Below are 14,357 nucleotides of genomic sequence, written 5' to 3'. Positions count from 1 at the left end.
ATTATGAAAAATTCTGGTCACAAGGCGTGGCTAGCTGCCAAACATGGTGGTCACACTGTAGGCGAGCTCCGTGCCCAGACCAGCAGATCCTGCCATAATCCTACCTCATAGGATTCCATTTGCACCCCGAATACTGGCAACGGACCTGCCGACAGCCTGAAGCACGATTTGCCCGCAACAATATCTCCGGGGGCCATCGGGTTCGCCGAATTGAGCGAGATGATCGAGAGCTGCACGTAGGCCGCGTGGACTGCGGAGCCTGGTGTGGCCGGTGGATACGCTGAGCGACCGCAACTCCACGCCACATGAACTGTATCTCACTGCGGTGGTGTGGAGCCCCCAATTCACTCATTAGCACAAACACTAGCTGCTGAGTGGAACTGGCCCCGACGTGCGGGGCCTGTTGAGGGCGACCGCCTGATGTCCCTGCTGTTGGGTGCGCCCCGCCGATTGACTCCCCGCCCACCCTCTCTATTGTTGCGACGGAGCACCGTGAAGCCCCCCCTGTCTCTGAAGGAGTGCTGCTCCTGGGCTCTACGGCGGGCCTGCATGGTGTGACCTGGGGGCAGACTGCTCTGGTGGGGGCATACAAGGTTAGAGCTGACCAGCACTGTGTTCCCCGGTGTGCCCAGTCCACCCTGCAGTCACTGAAACCCCGCGCTGCCACCTCGGAATCACCGTATCATCGCCTTGACGCACTGGCTCCTGACAAAGCCTCCCTGCTGACTTCTTAAACGAGGGATGCTCTGGGTGTCCGCAGCTGGGGCAAAGAGACGCCATCTCTCTGCTGCATGTGAACTGTGTCCCGGACGTTGGCGGTGTGAGTGCTGTGGGCGCCTGAGTGGCCTAAATGCCGCTGACCGCGGCCCCCGCAGGGGGCCACTCGGCGGTCGGCGCCTTAGTGGCCCCGGGGCCCCGGTCACCCCTCCCCACTCCATACTTCGGGGGGGGGCGGGGGCAGGGTTCCTGATCTGTGCCCCCCTCCGTGTCAGGGGCCGGAAGTGACGCGAATGGCGCGTCACTTCCGGGCCCAGGTGTGAGGGGAAGGCTATTTAGCCTTCCCCCACCCTCACTGGCGACCTCTTTGTCGCCCACCTCGCCTATTTGTCGGACGCCGAGCCGTCTCGCGGGGATCGTCGTCGCCGTCGCCTATCGTGCTGGAACTGCGGAATACTCGGTGAGTTGCCGTCTTGCCCTCTCGCCCCGGCCCTGTCCCTGGGTAGTACCAGGATACGGGGCCCTGTGGTCGGAGTACCACGGGCGGGGGGGGGGAGCGTGCACAGAGCAAGGCTCGGGTAGATTTCGCTTCAAGAGCGTGCGATCGTTGAGGAAATGCTGTGTTTGTCGTGTTTCCCGCTGCCACTGTTGGTTAGCGCAGGTGGGGACGCAACCGTGCCGGCTACCCGGCGTCCATCGGCATACGGGCCGCCATCTTGGGTGTGGGGCTTAGCGTTTCTCCTTCGGCGCAGGGTCGAGTCTCGCGCTAAGAGGAAGGATTATGCGTAAGAGCGAAAGTATATTGCAGGTCCGCACTCCCAAATGGTTTGGTGTTCCCAGGGTGGTCCTGCAGCGCGTCTCGGGGCCGCGGTCGCTTTTGTGACGCGGGATATATAACTCAATCCCCCAGTGCCTATCTGTATGTAAAGGCGGTGCGAATTCGGGGTGATCATTTAAATCTCCCCGGGCCGATGTATGCAGGTAAATGCGGTGCTACGCGCTCCTATACCTTCGGGTCGAGCTTGCGCTGGGAACCGGGTCAAATCACTTAGTCTCCCAGTGCCCGCGTGGGTATGTAGTTACGGTGCTCGGTACAGCGCCCAAGTCCTTCGGGCGAGTTTGCGCAGGGGCTCTGGGCAAATCCTTTAATCGCCCCGTGCCCGAATTTGTATGTAAGTACGGGGATCAGGTATAGAGCTCCATGGCCTTCGGGTCGAGTTCGTGCTGTGACCCCGGCCAAATCAGTCGCCGAATCTGTCGCCGAGGAAGGTTGCGTGCCTCGCGGTGGTCGGAGCACGCGGGCTCCATGGTAATGTTGCCTGCTGGTGACAGGTCCGATTCCCATATAGTCCTTTATTGATTTTAGGGAAGTCATCCTCCACCCCCCCCTCACGCTGCTTGCGCGGCCGCCTAGGGTGCAGGGGGCGGGCAGCAGGCTTCGTTTTCCGGGGCATAATAGTGCGCTGTCGACGAGGAAGGTTGCGTGCCTCGCGGCCGTGGCGCCGTCCTTTACTGGGCCCCCCAGGTGGCGTCTGCACCGGCGATTCTGGGCAAACGTTTTATCTCCCGGGCTTGAATTTGCGAGGTGTCACGTCGGCCCCGGGGATTCTGGGGCTAAACGAGTATTACCTCTCGGGGCCGGCACGTACAAGGTGTTGCGCCCGCTCCGGGTCTTCGGGCTGAATCAAGTATCTCCCCGGGCCTGACTGGGCCAAATCGGTTACTACCCCTGACTGTGAAATGTAAATGCGGCGCCCACATGTAAGCGCTGATTACACACGGTTCGCGCCACATGAAATGGGCAATGTATTCCTCTGTGGCCTGGCTCGGCCCTGTTTGGTTTGTTTGGTGGGGTCTGGGGGGGGGGGGGACGGCACCCAGCAAGCATAGCGAAGGCCCGGTCCCACAGTAGGCTGGTTCGGGTGTCCCAGCAGGGAGCGGATAGCCGCCCTCAATCCGCATTGCCCGAGAGTTTGCGGGTAGATAGTAGCAAGGGGCCGATCCAGGGGGCTATGCATGGCGTCCGAGAGTGGCCTGAGCAGTGAAGGGGGATCGCGGAGTTGCGTTGTAGTGGCCCGGAATTGGTAACGATCATCCTGGGTCGGGGAGGCGGGCTGCGCTTTGTGGTCGCGTCTCCCCTTTTGGGCAGCGCGGGTACTACCAGGAGCGATAGCTCAATGGTAAGTCTTGTGCCTGTGGTTATAAAGGTTTTCACAGGACAAGGGTTCGAGTCCCGCGAACGCGGTCAAAGTGTCATAAGTTGGCACAATTTAGTTGTGCCTGTAGTGCGCTGCCTGTGCTTCGGGCCTGGACGGCGGCCCCATATACACCCATACTTACGCCGCATCACCAGATACGAACTGCGGCCCTTAACAAGGCCCTCTGCCGGTAACAACTGCGTGGTGGGGTGTACACGCAGCCACGGCACGGCGACCCTGGCCTGGACTCACTACTTTCTCCATCCACCCCTGTGGAGCCTGGCCCTGCTGTATGATGCATCGCCTGCTGCTGTGTGGGCTGAGGTCAGTGGACTGGCTGTTGGGCATCCTAGGCCTGGCCGAAATGGTGGTCCTAACCGTGCTGTGCTGGGTGTGGGGCATGCAGGCGCTGGGCGTCTTGTTCTCTGTAGCCCTCCCTGGGGCAGCTGCTGTACAGAACTGAGGCTGCCACGGACCCCCTGACTCCTAGCGCTGGAACATAGCCCCATCTGCCACTGGAGTGCTACTAGTCGAACACTGGGAATGCTCCATGCACTATTGCGACTGCACCATCACTCCGCTGTGCGACTTGCACAAGAGCAGCGCTTACCGCACAAAACGGCCTTCACCTACAGCAATCACAGCGCTTAGGCCCTTACATTGCGGTGCAACAAAATCAACCAGTGCCCTCACCGACGCACTGGTGCTGCAGGCTCCATAACCTGCTCTAATGGGCCACGCAAGGATTCACTAACAATGGGGTGCCCCAAGGGCAAAATATCGGCACCAACGCCACTGACACTCACCCTACAGAGGACAAGGATACCCCCACACAGGTGACAAATTGTATCCCGCCTACCGCTCTGGAGTCCCCTCCAGACAAACTAGACCTCATCCTTCAGGAAGTGTGGGGCTCTAGGAAATCCATCGAGCAGCAAATCGGCTCCCTGACAACTGGGTTCACCCTCCTAAAGGCCGACCATACCAGGCTCGCCGCCACTGTCAAGGACAATAAACTTGCCCTAGCGGAGATACTGCCACAAGACAAGGTACATCCGGAGCAGATCGCGCAACTCCAGCTTCAGGTAACCGGTCTCCAGGACAGAGTAGATGACGCGGAAGGGCGAACCCGACGGAATAACGTCCAAGTTATAGGCCTGTCAAAACGCAGCGAAGGATCGAACTCAGCTAAATTAATGCAACAATGGTTTAGGGAACAGGTGGCCCCGGAAGGCCTATCGGACTTCTTTTGTGTGGAAAGAGCACATAGAATCCTCACTGGCAGGCCCACAGCAGGGCCCTACCCGGTCCTCTGATTGCAAGAATTTTGAACTTTAGAGACAGGGACATGCTGCTGCAGAAAGCAAGGGAACGGACTCCAATTCAGTATGAGAACCATCTTGTGTCGTTATACCCAGACTAGACTATGCTGGTACAGCGCAGACGCTCCCTGTATTGAAGAACCCGACCAGCAGGGAGTACTCGTTCTTTTCACACCCACACCAACTCCACACCCGGATAGACAGGATACTCTGCTCCGTCCTCACTACAACCCAGATTACACATGCCACATACCTAGGAAAAACCTTCTCGGATCGCAATCCCTTAGAGATCACCCCGCTTGGGGCAAAATCCCCACCCCGGTCCCCACCTGGAAACTATGGCCACAAATGCTAGAGGACTCTGTATTCCGTAACACATTGTCCACGGGAACCACAAACTACTTCACAGAAAATGCCGGTACAGCCTCCGCACCTCACATAGAATGGGACGCATTCAAAACTGTGATACGGGGCATAGCCATAAGCACCACAGCGGGGCTAGACAAGAAATGCACAACAGTCTCAAAGCAGTCGAAAGCACTCTGAACCAATTAGAACAGGAAGCAGCAGATGACCCCACCAAAGTAGCGCCATTACAGGAGGCCCGCATAAATCATGCCGAACTATTGGAAACCCTTAGGCAAATAGATTACACAACATACACTCAAACAAAGCATGACGAGGCTGACAAAGCAGGCACGCTTCTGGCGCGCATAATTCGGGATGAACCCCCACATATCCCAATCCATGAGATAACCACAATGGATTGGGTTTCGGTGTACACCCAGCAGGACATCAACTACGCCTTCTGCGAATATTATCAAGCACTTTATCAACCGCCCCCACCAATGATGGAGGAATCATTACACACATTTCTATCTGACCTCACATTCCCTAAGATGAACCAAACAGCCCAAGATGACTTATCCGGCCCCATCACCAAGGCGGAAATTAAGGTTGCCATCCGGGACTTACCACAAAATAAGGACCCCGGACTGGACGGCTTACCAGTAGAATTCTTTGATACGTTCTCGGAGGCTCTGGTGCCACAGTTAGAACGCCTCTACAAATCCCCGCTTGACTCGGGTACACTCCTCCTCACCACAATGCAGGCTTTAGTAATATCTCTCCCTAAACCAGGTCGCTTGCCCTCAGACATATCCACATATCGGCCTCTATCGCTCCTTGCGATGGAGTACAAAATACTAAGTAAAGTCCTATCGTACCGTCTACTCCTTTACCTGCATAAATTAATCCACCCAGGCCAATGCAGCTTTGTACCCGCGTGGAACACCTCCCTCAATATTAGGAGATTTTATCATGTAATGGAATCAACCCCTGCAGATTGTCACAACGCTGAATGTATTACTCCAGTCCTAAGACAGGCATTTGGCACCCAGAGATGGGACTACATGCTCCAGGTGCTTGGAAAATTTGGCATACCACCAGTCTACCTGAAATGGGTCAAATTATTATATTTAGCTCCGACGGCGAGAGCTCGCACTGGCTGCCACATCTCAGACGCATATCCGGTTGGCAGAGGCACTCGTCAGGGCTGTCCTCCTATCCCTTTTACTGTTTGTGCTTGCACTAGAAACCCTAACCATACATTTATGTTTGTCTGCAGAACAGATGGGCATCCGTCTGGGTACTTCCACACATGTGCTATCCGCTTATGTAGACACTATATTTCTATATGTTAGTGACCTGACCAAAGACCTAACACAGACACCGGAGATCTTTTCACACTTTGCACAAATTTTAGGCTTCACCATAAATAAGTCAAAATCCCAAGCCGCCTTCTTCCATCCTGGTGTTCGACCAAGCGCGATTCAGTTTGGGCAGCTCTCCTTATTGGTGGCCCCGCACACTTTCAAATAGCTAGGCATCCAAATTTACAGAAGTTCCCAGGACCTCATAGAGGGTAATCTAAATAAAGCTATAAGGGCACTCCGGTCACAGACAATATTCTGGACCTCACTACCGCTTTTGGTGATGAGCCGTATGGGGTTCTCGAAAATGGTGGCCCTCCCACGGCTACTATACTTTTTCACAAATGGGGGCCTGGGTGCACCAGATCTATGCCCTTAATGTTACGCGAGCCAGCTCCAATGGTTTTTGTACTGGTTTGCAGGACGCAAACTACATGAAATTGGTTACACGCCCCTTGACATCGACGAGGTGCATTACGTACGTTACTGTTACTGCAGGCTATAATACCCCAGAGTGCCCTGACATTACTTACTGCGCTCACTTACTAGAAGAAGACCCTACACTATACACGCCGCTGCCCACCATACGCAGAAAACACACCACTCTTGGGCATCCCCATGCCTACCGGCCTAATCAAGAAATGAAAAATCCTAGCCTAGTTTGAGGGAGGGGTTACCACAGTGGGAGCATTGTTTGATAACAGCACCCTAATGGACCACTGTAATTTCACCAGACAAAATGGGGTATCAGAAACCCAATACCTCACGCATGCTGCAATCCTCCATTTCATCAAAAAACACTGGGCCCCACTCAGGGTGGAACCTGTGCAAAACGAACTGGTACATGCAACATACCTCATGGGGGATGGACGCTACCTCACGAAATGGCTGTACAAAGGCATTAGAGCGCACGCTGGGACCTCCCTTACTGACATATGTACGAAGTGGTCCACTGATCTTGAGAAAGATCTAACTGACAAAGAATGGAATATGATAATAGAATACCCCCCCAAAATACCCCGTAATGCCAAATTCAAATTCATCCAATCCATGATATTGCATACCTCACTCCACACCGTCTACAGCAAATGTTTCCTGCCACGCAACACTACTGCCCTAGATGCAAGACATCAGAAGCCGATTTGCTACATATTTTATGGCTGTGCGGCGCTCACTGAATTCTGGACAACAGTAACCACAAACATTAATGCGGCGGCTGTTTTCCCAGTACCGAACACAGTCGGTAGTTGCCTACTGGGTATGACCCGGCGCTCCAAAACACACAAAGTTCAACTTCGTTTTATTTATCTAGCATTCCTTATGGCTAAACACTCCATAAGAATTAGGTGGAAATCAACAAAATCTCCGCCAGTTTACACATGGTATAAAGAGGTGGTGCAATGGGGTAGCACAGAGAGTGCTGCTATCCGGGTTGAGGAAGCCCGTGGACTGCGCAAAAGACCAATCTCGATGGACTGGGACTTAATTATGGAAGCTTTTAAGGCACTTGAGCCTGCACCTGTCCCTGTAGCACAGGATGTGTAGACGTCTTTAATAGACCAGCCTCCAACGCATAGGAGGCAACCGTGCACATAGCTATGCAACACAACGTTACCGCATAGATGGGTCCAGCTTCTATTCTGGCAGGGGGAAGTAAGAGCCGGTACTAGTAGATAAGATTACATGTCAGTAGTAGGGCCAGAAACGTTGGGGAATGGGTGGGAGGGTTGGGATAAGTTACGTAGTTATTTTCTTTTCTTTGTTCTCTTTTACTTTCTGAAACACTGTTAGTGCAGCTACTTAGAATACTGGTAACTCGCACACAAATATCATGGGCTCGTTTAAGATGGACAAGAGATGTTACGTGTCATGGACAGTGGAACAATTTTATACTTCATAATTTTAGACTAATTGAGATTGTGCTGTGTAATTCGATGTACCAAATATGTGTTTCTTTCCTAATGGATGTTAAATTAAAAAATACAAATAAAAAAAATACATAATAAAATATGTTTACAAAAAATTGAAAATTCTGGTCACAAACTTTTAAATATTAAATGGTACATACAATTGAAGATGATGAAGGACGCTGGAAAGAAAGACCCAGAACGAGTTGTTTACTAGAATACACCAGGTCTTCCTTTGCCAAAATCCTTACAACAGCAAAAGTGCTTTAAAATAAAGTTTAAACTATATAGCAACTCCAAAGAGGTGCAAGCCGCCACACTCCGCTTTAAAGCTATGTCACTTTCTGCTGAAAAGGGAAGCATTTGGATATTCGAATCCCCGTCAAGTTGTATTGGGCGCTAGCAGATCTTTCCAAGATAATGAGTAGGAGCGTAGTCACTCAGTTAGCCTGTCACTCAGGGGTTACAACTCAGTTCTGTGTTTGGTGGCAGTGTGATTTATACATGAATCCATCTATGTAATCTCAAAGCATGGATTGTTGGCATGTTGGTCAATCAAGTAAAAGCTGAAAATTGATGGGATTGTTTGCTAGCTCTAGATAGAAAAATAGCAATTCACGAGGAAATGTTCCTAACTAGGTTAGATTACCAGTTGTTATACCATGGCTGGGACACATATAGATCTTGCTAACAAGGAAGACGTTGGAATTAACCATGTTCGACCTTCATCCCCTTTCAACAATCACAACCAGAAGACGTGCTGAGCATGTAAGAAAAGGGATATTTCTCTGGCTTAACAACCCAAGTAAGTGGGATCGAAGTATCTTAAATCTGTTTCTCTGCATCAGAGAATAAATAAAACATCTTAAGACCCAGATGATCAATTCATTATATTTTATGGGCAGGGTGTCCATAAGGTACTGGGGATTCTTTACATTTCCAGTAGTTACAACTCATACTTCTTTGAAAGAGGCTCCATTGGACTTTAAAACCCTTAGGAAAGACCTAGAAAATATTGATAGGAAAATGAACACAGTGTGAAAAGTGATTAAAGTACTTTCATTGGTATATATCTATGGAAAGTGCAAGATTTTAATTTAGCTCAAAGAGAGCTTATGAAGTAAGCAGTTGGGTGATCGAGAAAAGGCGAGAAGCCACGGAAGGCACTGACCTGTAAGGATAGGAAGTGTACAATAAATGATATCGAAACGGCAATCATCAGTTACAAGCGGCGACGGGTGATCGAAAACAGTACAAGATGCCTTATTTCCTCACATAAAGAAATGGTTACGCTAGATACAGCAGTTTCTATTGCCCTGACTGCTGCTTGCTGCCTTCACGCCGGACGGAGCCGGACAAAGCTACTTGCATCCTGAGGAGGGCGGGACTGCGAGGACCAGCTTCCCCAGCGGCCGGAGTATCATCGGCGCAGCTGGGTCCTCTTCCCAGCCACTCCCCCTGACCAGTGCAGCGACTCGCGGCCCCCGCTTCGCGGGAGCCGCTCGGAGGTATAAATTTCCAATCTCACCGGAACTTTGTGTGCCCTGACTGCTGCTCGCTGCCTTCACGCCGGACGGAGCCGGACAAAGCTACTTGCATCCTGAGGAGGGCGGGACTGCGAGGACCAGCTTCCCCAGCGCCCGGAGTATCATCGGCGCAGCTGGGTCCTCTTCCCAGCCACCCCCCCTGACCAGTGCAGCGACTCGCGGCCCCCGCTTCGCGGGAGCCGCTCGGAGGTATAAATTTCCAATCTCACCGGAACTTTGTGTGCCCTGACTGCTGCTTGCTGCCTTCACGCCGGACGGAGCCGGACAAAGCTACTTGCATCCTGAGGAGGGCGGGACTGCGAGGACCAGCTTCCCCAGCGGCCGGAGTATCATCGGCGCAGCTGGGTCCTCTTCCCAGCCACTCCCACTGCTGTAGCTCATTGCATATCTACTACCCACTCCATTCGCGCTAGCGGAACGCGCGTGGAACGAAGAGCGGTGCGAAGACCAGGCAAAGAGCGGGCCGTTTGAGGCCGTTCGAGGTCAGGCGAGCAAGGGCCAAGGTCTGGCCTATATACTACACCCGGTCCACAGCACCGTAACAAGTACTTGACAAATGTCGGCCAGAGAAACAAGAAGTAGATCCACGCGTGCTGCAGGTGCAGCCAAAGGTACTTTAGACACTTACTTTGCCAAAGCTGGCTCACTGATAATCGATGAAATATCCATTCTCAAAAGGCGGATATCTCAAGAGATTGACTGGGTCAGAAGATCCTCATTAGGTCCCATCGCACTTGCAACTACGCCTAAACAAACAGAAGCAACTAAACCAGCAGACTCAGGGGGGTCAAATGGTATTTTTGATATGGCAGTCTCGCGCAGCCCTACAGAAATTATTGCTGATTGCGATATGACTGCTATTACGGAATTGAGTATTTTGCCCCTCCCCTGTGCTAGGCCCCCCTCTCTCCACTCGAGTGCCACTCTTCCCACTGATGACGTAATTAGTGAGAGACACATTTCTAATTCTGAGTCTTCACTGAGAGGGAGGGAAGGAGCTATTCCCAAAAGAAAAACGAAGGCTGGTTTTACTGGAGGGCGTAAGGCGATTGCTCCCAAACGTAATTTAAAAAATGACCCCACGCTCAAGACCTCCAAAGTCAGGTTACTGAATCAACATGGGAAAAATAGATTACCATCTAATTCTATCATGTTTGAGCCACCTCCCACTCAAAACTCCACATTAGTTAAGGAGCCCCCTACTCTCTTGGCTATCCGAACCCTCCTAAAGGAAATTTTAAGTCCTCTGGAGGATCGCATCTCCAAGATAGAAACACTTCTATTGGAAATTTGCAGGGGTCCCTCCTATACACTAAAGGGGAAGCAGTTATCTAGCTCCAAGACAAATGAGGAGTGTGAGAATATATCTTCGCTCCCCTCTAGGAAAGGCCCAATCCCACCTCAGCCTACCCTAACACGTGCATCCACTGTACCCCCAATTGAGAACTCACTACTACACAATCCAACATGTGCAAATGCAATCGCCCAAGAAGTTTTGGCTGCACCTCCAGCCGAGGCATTGTCGCTGGTTCGACAGGACATAACAATCAATCTCCCACCTCAGGCTAATCCATATGTAGTGATTTTAGCTGGCATTCCTGAATTGAGTCCTGCTGCCAGAGAACCAGTTGATGCACTAAAAAATAAGACTACTCATTGGCTGTCTAAAAATAGACCCTTCCCGAGGGCATACACAGCGAGGTCCTTATGGTAAGAAGAGTCCCCTGGGTGGGCTCCACTAGGAAATCCATCCAGGGTGACTGTGGTCAACTTCAGGGACCCCGCTACTGTCAAGTATATCTGCAGTTGGCCCCGGAATATGCACGAATCACCCATCCATACCCTCCCTCTGTCTTTCTTCTACCCTCTGGAAGGGCGGGTCGAGAAAGGGGAGGGATGGGAAGTCGTGCACAGAAGAGACCGAAGGTGGAGACCAAATGTAACTAAAGTGCACCCCACCCTCAGATTCACTGCGGATAATTATTTCCCTACATATAGTAGGTTTAGCTACCTGGATGGGGTGGACTGACTGAGCGGGCAAGGGTCGGGTGATGTTTTGAGATGTAGAAGGCCCTTACTAAATGACCCACAATTGGACAATTTCATGCAGAGTGACGGATCAAAGCAGACACAAACTAACTTAGAATCTTGCTCGGTAGTTACTAATAGACCTATTACCGTAGCATCAGAGAGTCTAGTGCAGGAAGTAGTGTCTTTTGACCTGAAGGCCCCCCCTACGGGCACTGCGCCCTTATCTCCCAAGCTCGCTAGATTCCAAGCCCCTCTTTTAAATATTCTTTCTTGGAATGTCGCGGGCTTGCACAATAAATTACATTGCCAGGTTTGGAACAGCTTTATTGAAAATAAGGACATATGTCTGTTCCAAGAAACGTGGATGAGGGAGGACATTTCTTGCACTGGCTTTGCCGTTTTCACCAAGAATGCCAAATGGAGCGGCAAAGGCCGCCCCTCTGGTGGGCTTGCAACTTGGATAGCCTCACACCTAGGCTGCAGGGCCGCCCCTATGTTAGTAAACTCGGAGGATATTCTGGCAATCTTATTGGAGTGGCCAGGTTCGCATCGCCTTCTGGTTATAAATGTCTATTCAAGGCCAGTGAGTACCTCGCAAGAATCTTCCACAGTTGCCGAGCTTGATCTTGCCTTAAATGCAGTTCCTGAGGGTATCCCCTATATAGTAGGTGGAGATCTGAATTGTCATTTTGAACCCCTTATGGGATCACTGGATGGTCTGGCCCAGGAGGAAGATCTTGCCTGGTCCATACCACCATTCCATCTACCAGCTCCAAGAGCGTGGTCTCCTTTGGCGGTGCAAATCACCTCTCTTACCCTTAAACATGGGCTCAGGGCCTGCAGTGGAAGGCTACCGTCAGATATTCCCCCAAAATGTACATTCCATAGAGAGGGACAAACATCAAGACTGGATTACATTCTGGTTCCATTGGCCCTATGGTCGCAATTAAGTGACTTCCGGGTACTACAAAGAGAAGACAGTGACCACAATGCCTTGGAGCTTGAGCTACATTATTCTGGTCTGGAACCCAGGGAGAAGGACAGGGAGTCACCCGATTCGGAGCTACTCCTTGCAAACAACAGACGCAGAATAAAGTGAGAGAATTTAGTAGCCACACAAGGGATTCTACCTAAGTTATATGCCCTACTTACTCCGATATTAGAGAAGGCTCAAGCCCTAAACTTCCAAATTAATACGCCGGGATCACTCAACAAGTTGCGACAGTTGCACGCAGATCTCATTACCTCTACATCACAAATCTTTATCAGCAAGCCCAAAAGGCCCTGTGGTTCTATTCATGGTCCCTCCTGGTATAATCCTGCCTGTAGGAAGGCTAAGAGTGATCTTTTATCCTCAATTAAGACAGGCCTGGATCGGGCAGAAATTAGGGAGAGAAGATCAGTATACAAATCCCTAATCAAGAATGCTAAACTCGAATGGGAATATGATAAATGGGAGAAACTAACGGAATTCTTGGCACACGGAGATTCCCGGAAATTCTGGCGCTGTGTAAATACAGGCTCAGAGGAGCTGGTCTCCGCGGTGGAACCTAACATCTCCGCCAATACCTGGCCGGAGCACTTTCAGTCCCTATACAGGTTTCTCGAGGGGACTGGAACTGACTCTGCTCAGACAGAAGCCAGTACTCCGTCGGGTCTCTCCTTCTCCCTTAAAGAAGTCAGAGTAGCTATTATGGGCCTCGCGTCAGGAAAGGCACCAGGTCTGGATGGCCTCCCGGGAGACCTTTTTAAGCAAGAACCTGAAGTCTGGGCACCTTACCTTATGCTTCTATTTAATTCCATCCTGGAGGGTATGGAACTTCCAGATACTTGGCTGGGCGCAGAGATTGTCCCAACTTTTAAAAAGGGCTCTCCTCTGCTCCCAGCCAACTATAGACCAATTAGTCTCATTGATGTCTCCCAAAAATTATTTGGCAGACTCATTCTTAACCATCTGCAAGACTGGATTGAGGAATCCAATACTATGAGTACATACCAGGCTGGTTTTAGAAGAAAAGTTTCGACTATTGACCAGATTTTTCGTTTAAATTTTATCCATTGGAAGACCGTTCAAATTGAGGGTGGCACTTTATATACGGTCTTTGTTGATTTACGTGCCGCCTTCGACTTAGTGCCCAGGGAAAAACTTTGGGTTGTCCTGGATGATCTTGGCCTCCCAAATGATATACTTGCCATTTTAAGAAGACTGCACCTAGGTAATTTTGCAAGGGTGAGGTGCGGGAGAGGGGGTGCCCTTACTGATCGTTTCCCCGTTGACAGGGGGGTTAGACAGGGTTGTGTGCTGGCACCTACTCTTTTCTGCCTCTTTGTCAACGGGGTGATCAGTCACTTGAACGCACTGGAAGACACTGATGCTCCAAGACTTGGAGGCATGAGGGTACCCGCTATTCTTTTTGCGGATGATACCCTGTTGCTCTCCAAGTCTCCCATGGGCATGCAACGGATCCTTGATGGGTTCGCACTCTTCTGTGCGAATCGGGGTTTGGAGATCAACGCGTCTAAAACAAAGTTTATGATCTTCAACCCCCCACTGAAAACACGTGCTAATCCTACTCTTGGGCCCTCCAGGCTGGAAAGGGTCCACACATTTGAGTACCTGGGGATAATACTAAACGAGTCCATGTCCTGGGATTCACACTGTACCAGGGCGAATTTGAAACTAACCCAAATGATAGGAGGACTAACAAGGATGTCCCGAGGTTTGACCTACCAGCCGTTTTCCCCTCGCCTACATATTTATAGAACACAGGTAAAAGGTGCAGTGATATATGGGGCCGAATTATGGGGGCACACTGTTACTCAGACTATGCAGGTCACAGAGAATAATTTTCTCAGACAATTAACGGGCCTCCCGCCTAGTACCCCTCTGTTACCCGTGAGACTCGATCTAGTCCTTAGACCA

At 51.1% G+C, this 14,357-nt stretch overlaps 1 protein-coding gene and 1 long non-coding RNA gene across 5 annotated transcripts in view; one reads left to right on the top strand and one right to left on the bottom strand.

Annotated features, from left to right (window-relative positions):
• PANX2 (pannexin 2) overlaps positions 1-14,357 on the bottom strand; it is a 151,856-nt gene that overhangs the window by 3,454 nt on the left and 134,045 nt on the right. The window lies entirely within an intron of this gene.
• The window catches only part of LOC146855986 (uncharacterized), a 178,294-nt gene that overhangs the window by 104,326 nt on the left and 59,611 nt on the right, over positions 1-14,357 (top strand). The gene's annotated exons all lie outside the window — the stretch shown is intronic.

This window comes from Triturus cristatus, chromosome 4_1, assembly GCF_964204655.1.
Source record: "Triturus cristatus chromosome 4_1, aTriCri1.1, whole genome shotgun sequence".
Taxonomy (NCBI): Eukaryota; Metazoa; Chordata; class Amphibia; order Caudata; family Salamandridae; genus Triturus; species Triturus cristatus.
The sequence above is the reverse complement of the archived record's forward strand: the minus strand, read 5'-3'. Positions and strand labels throughout refer to the sequence as shown.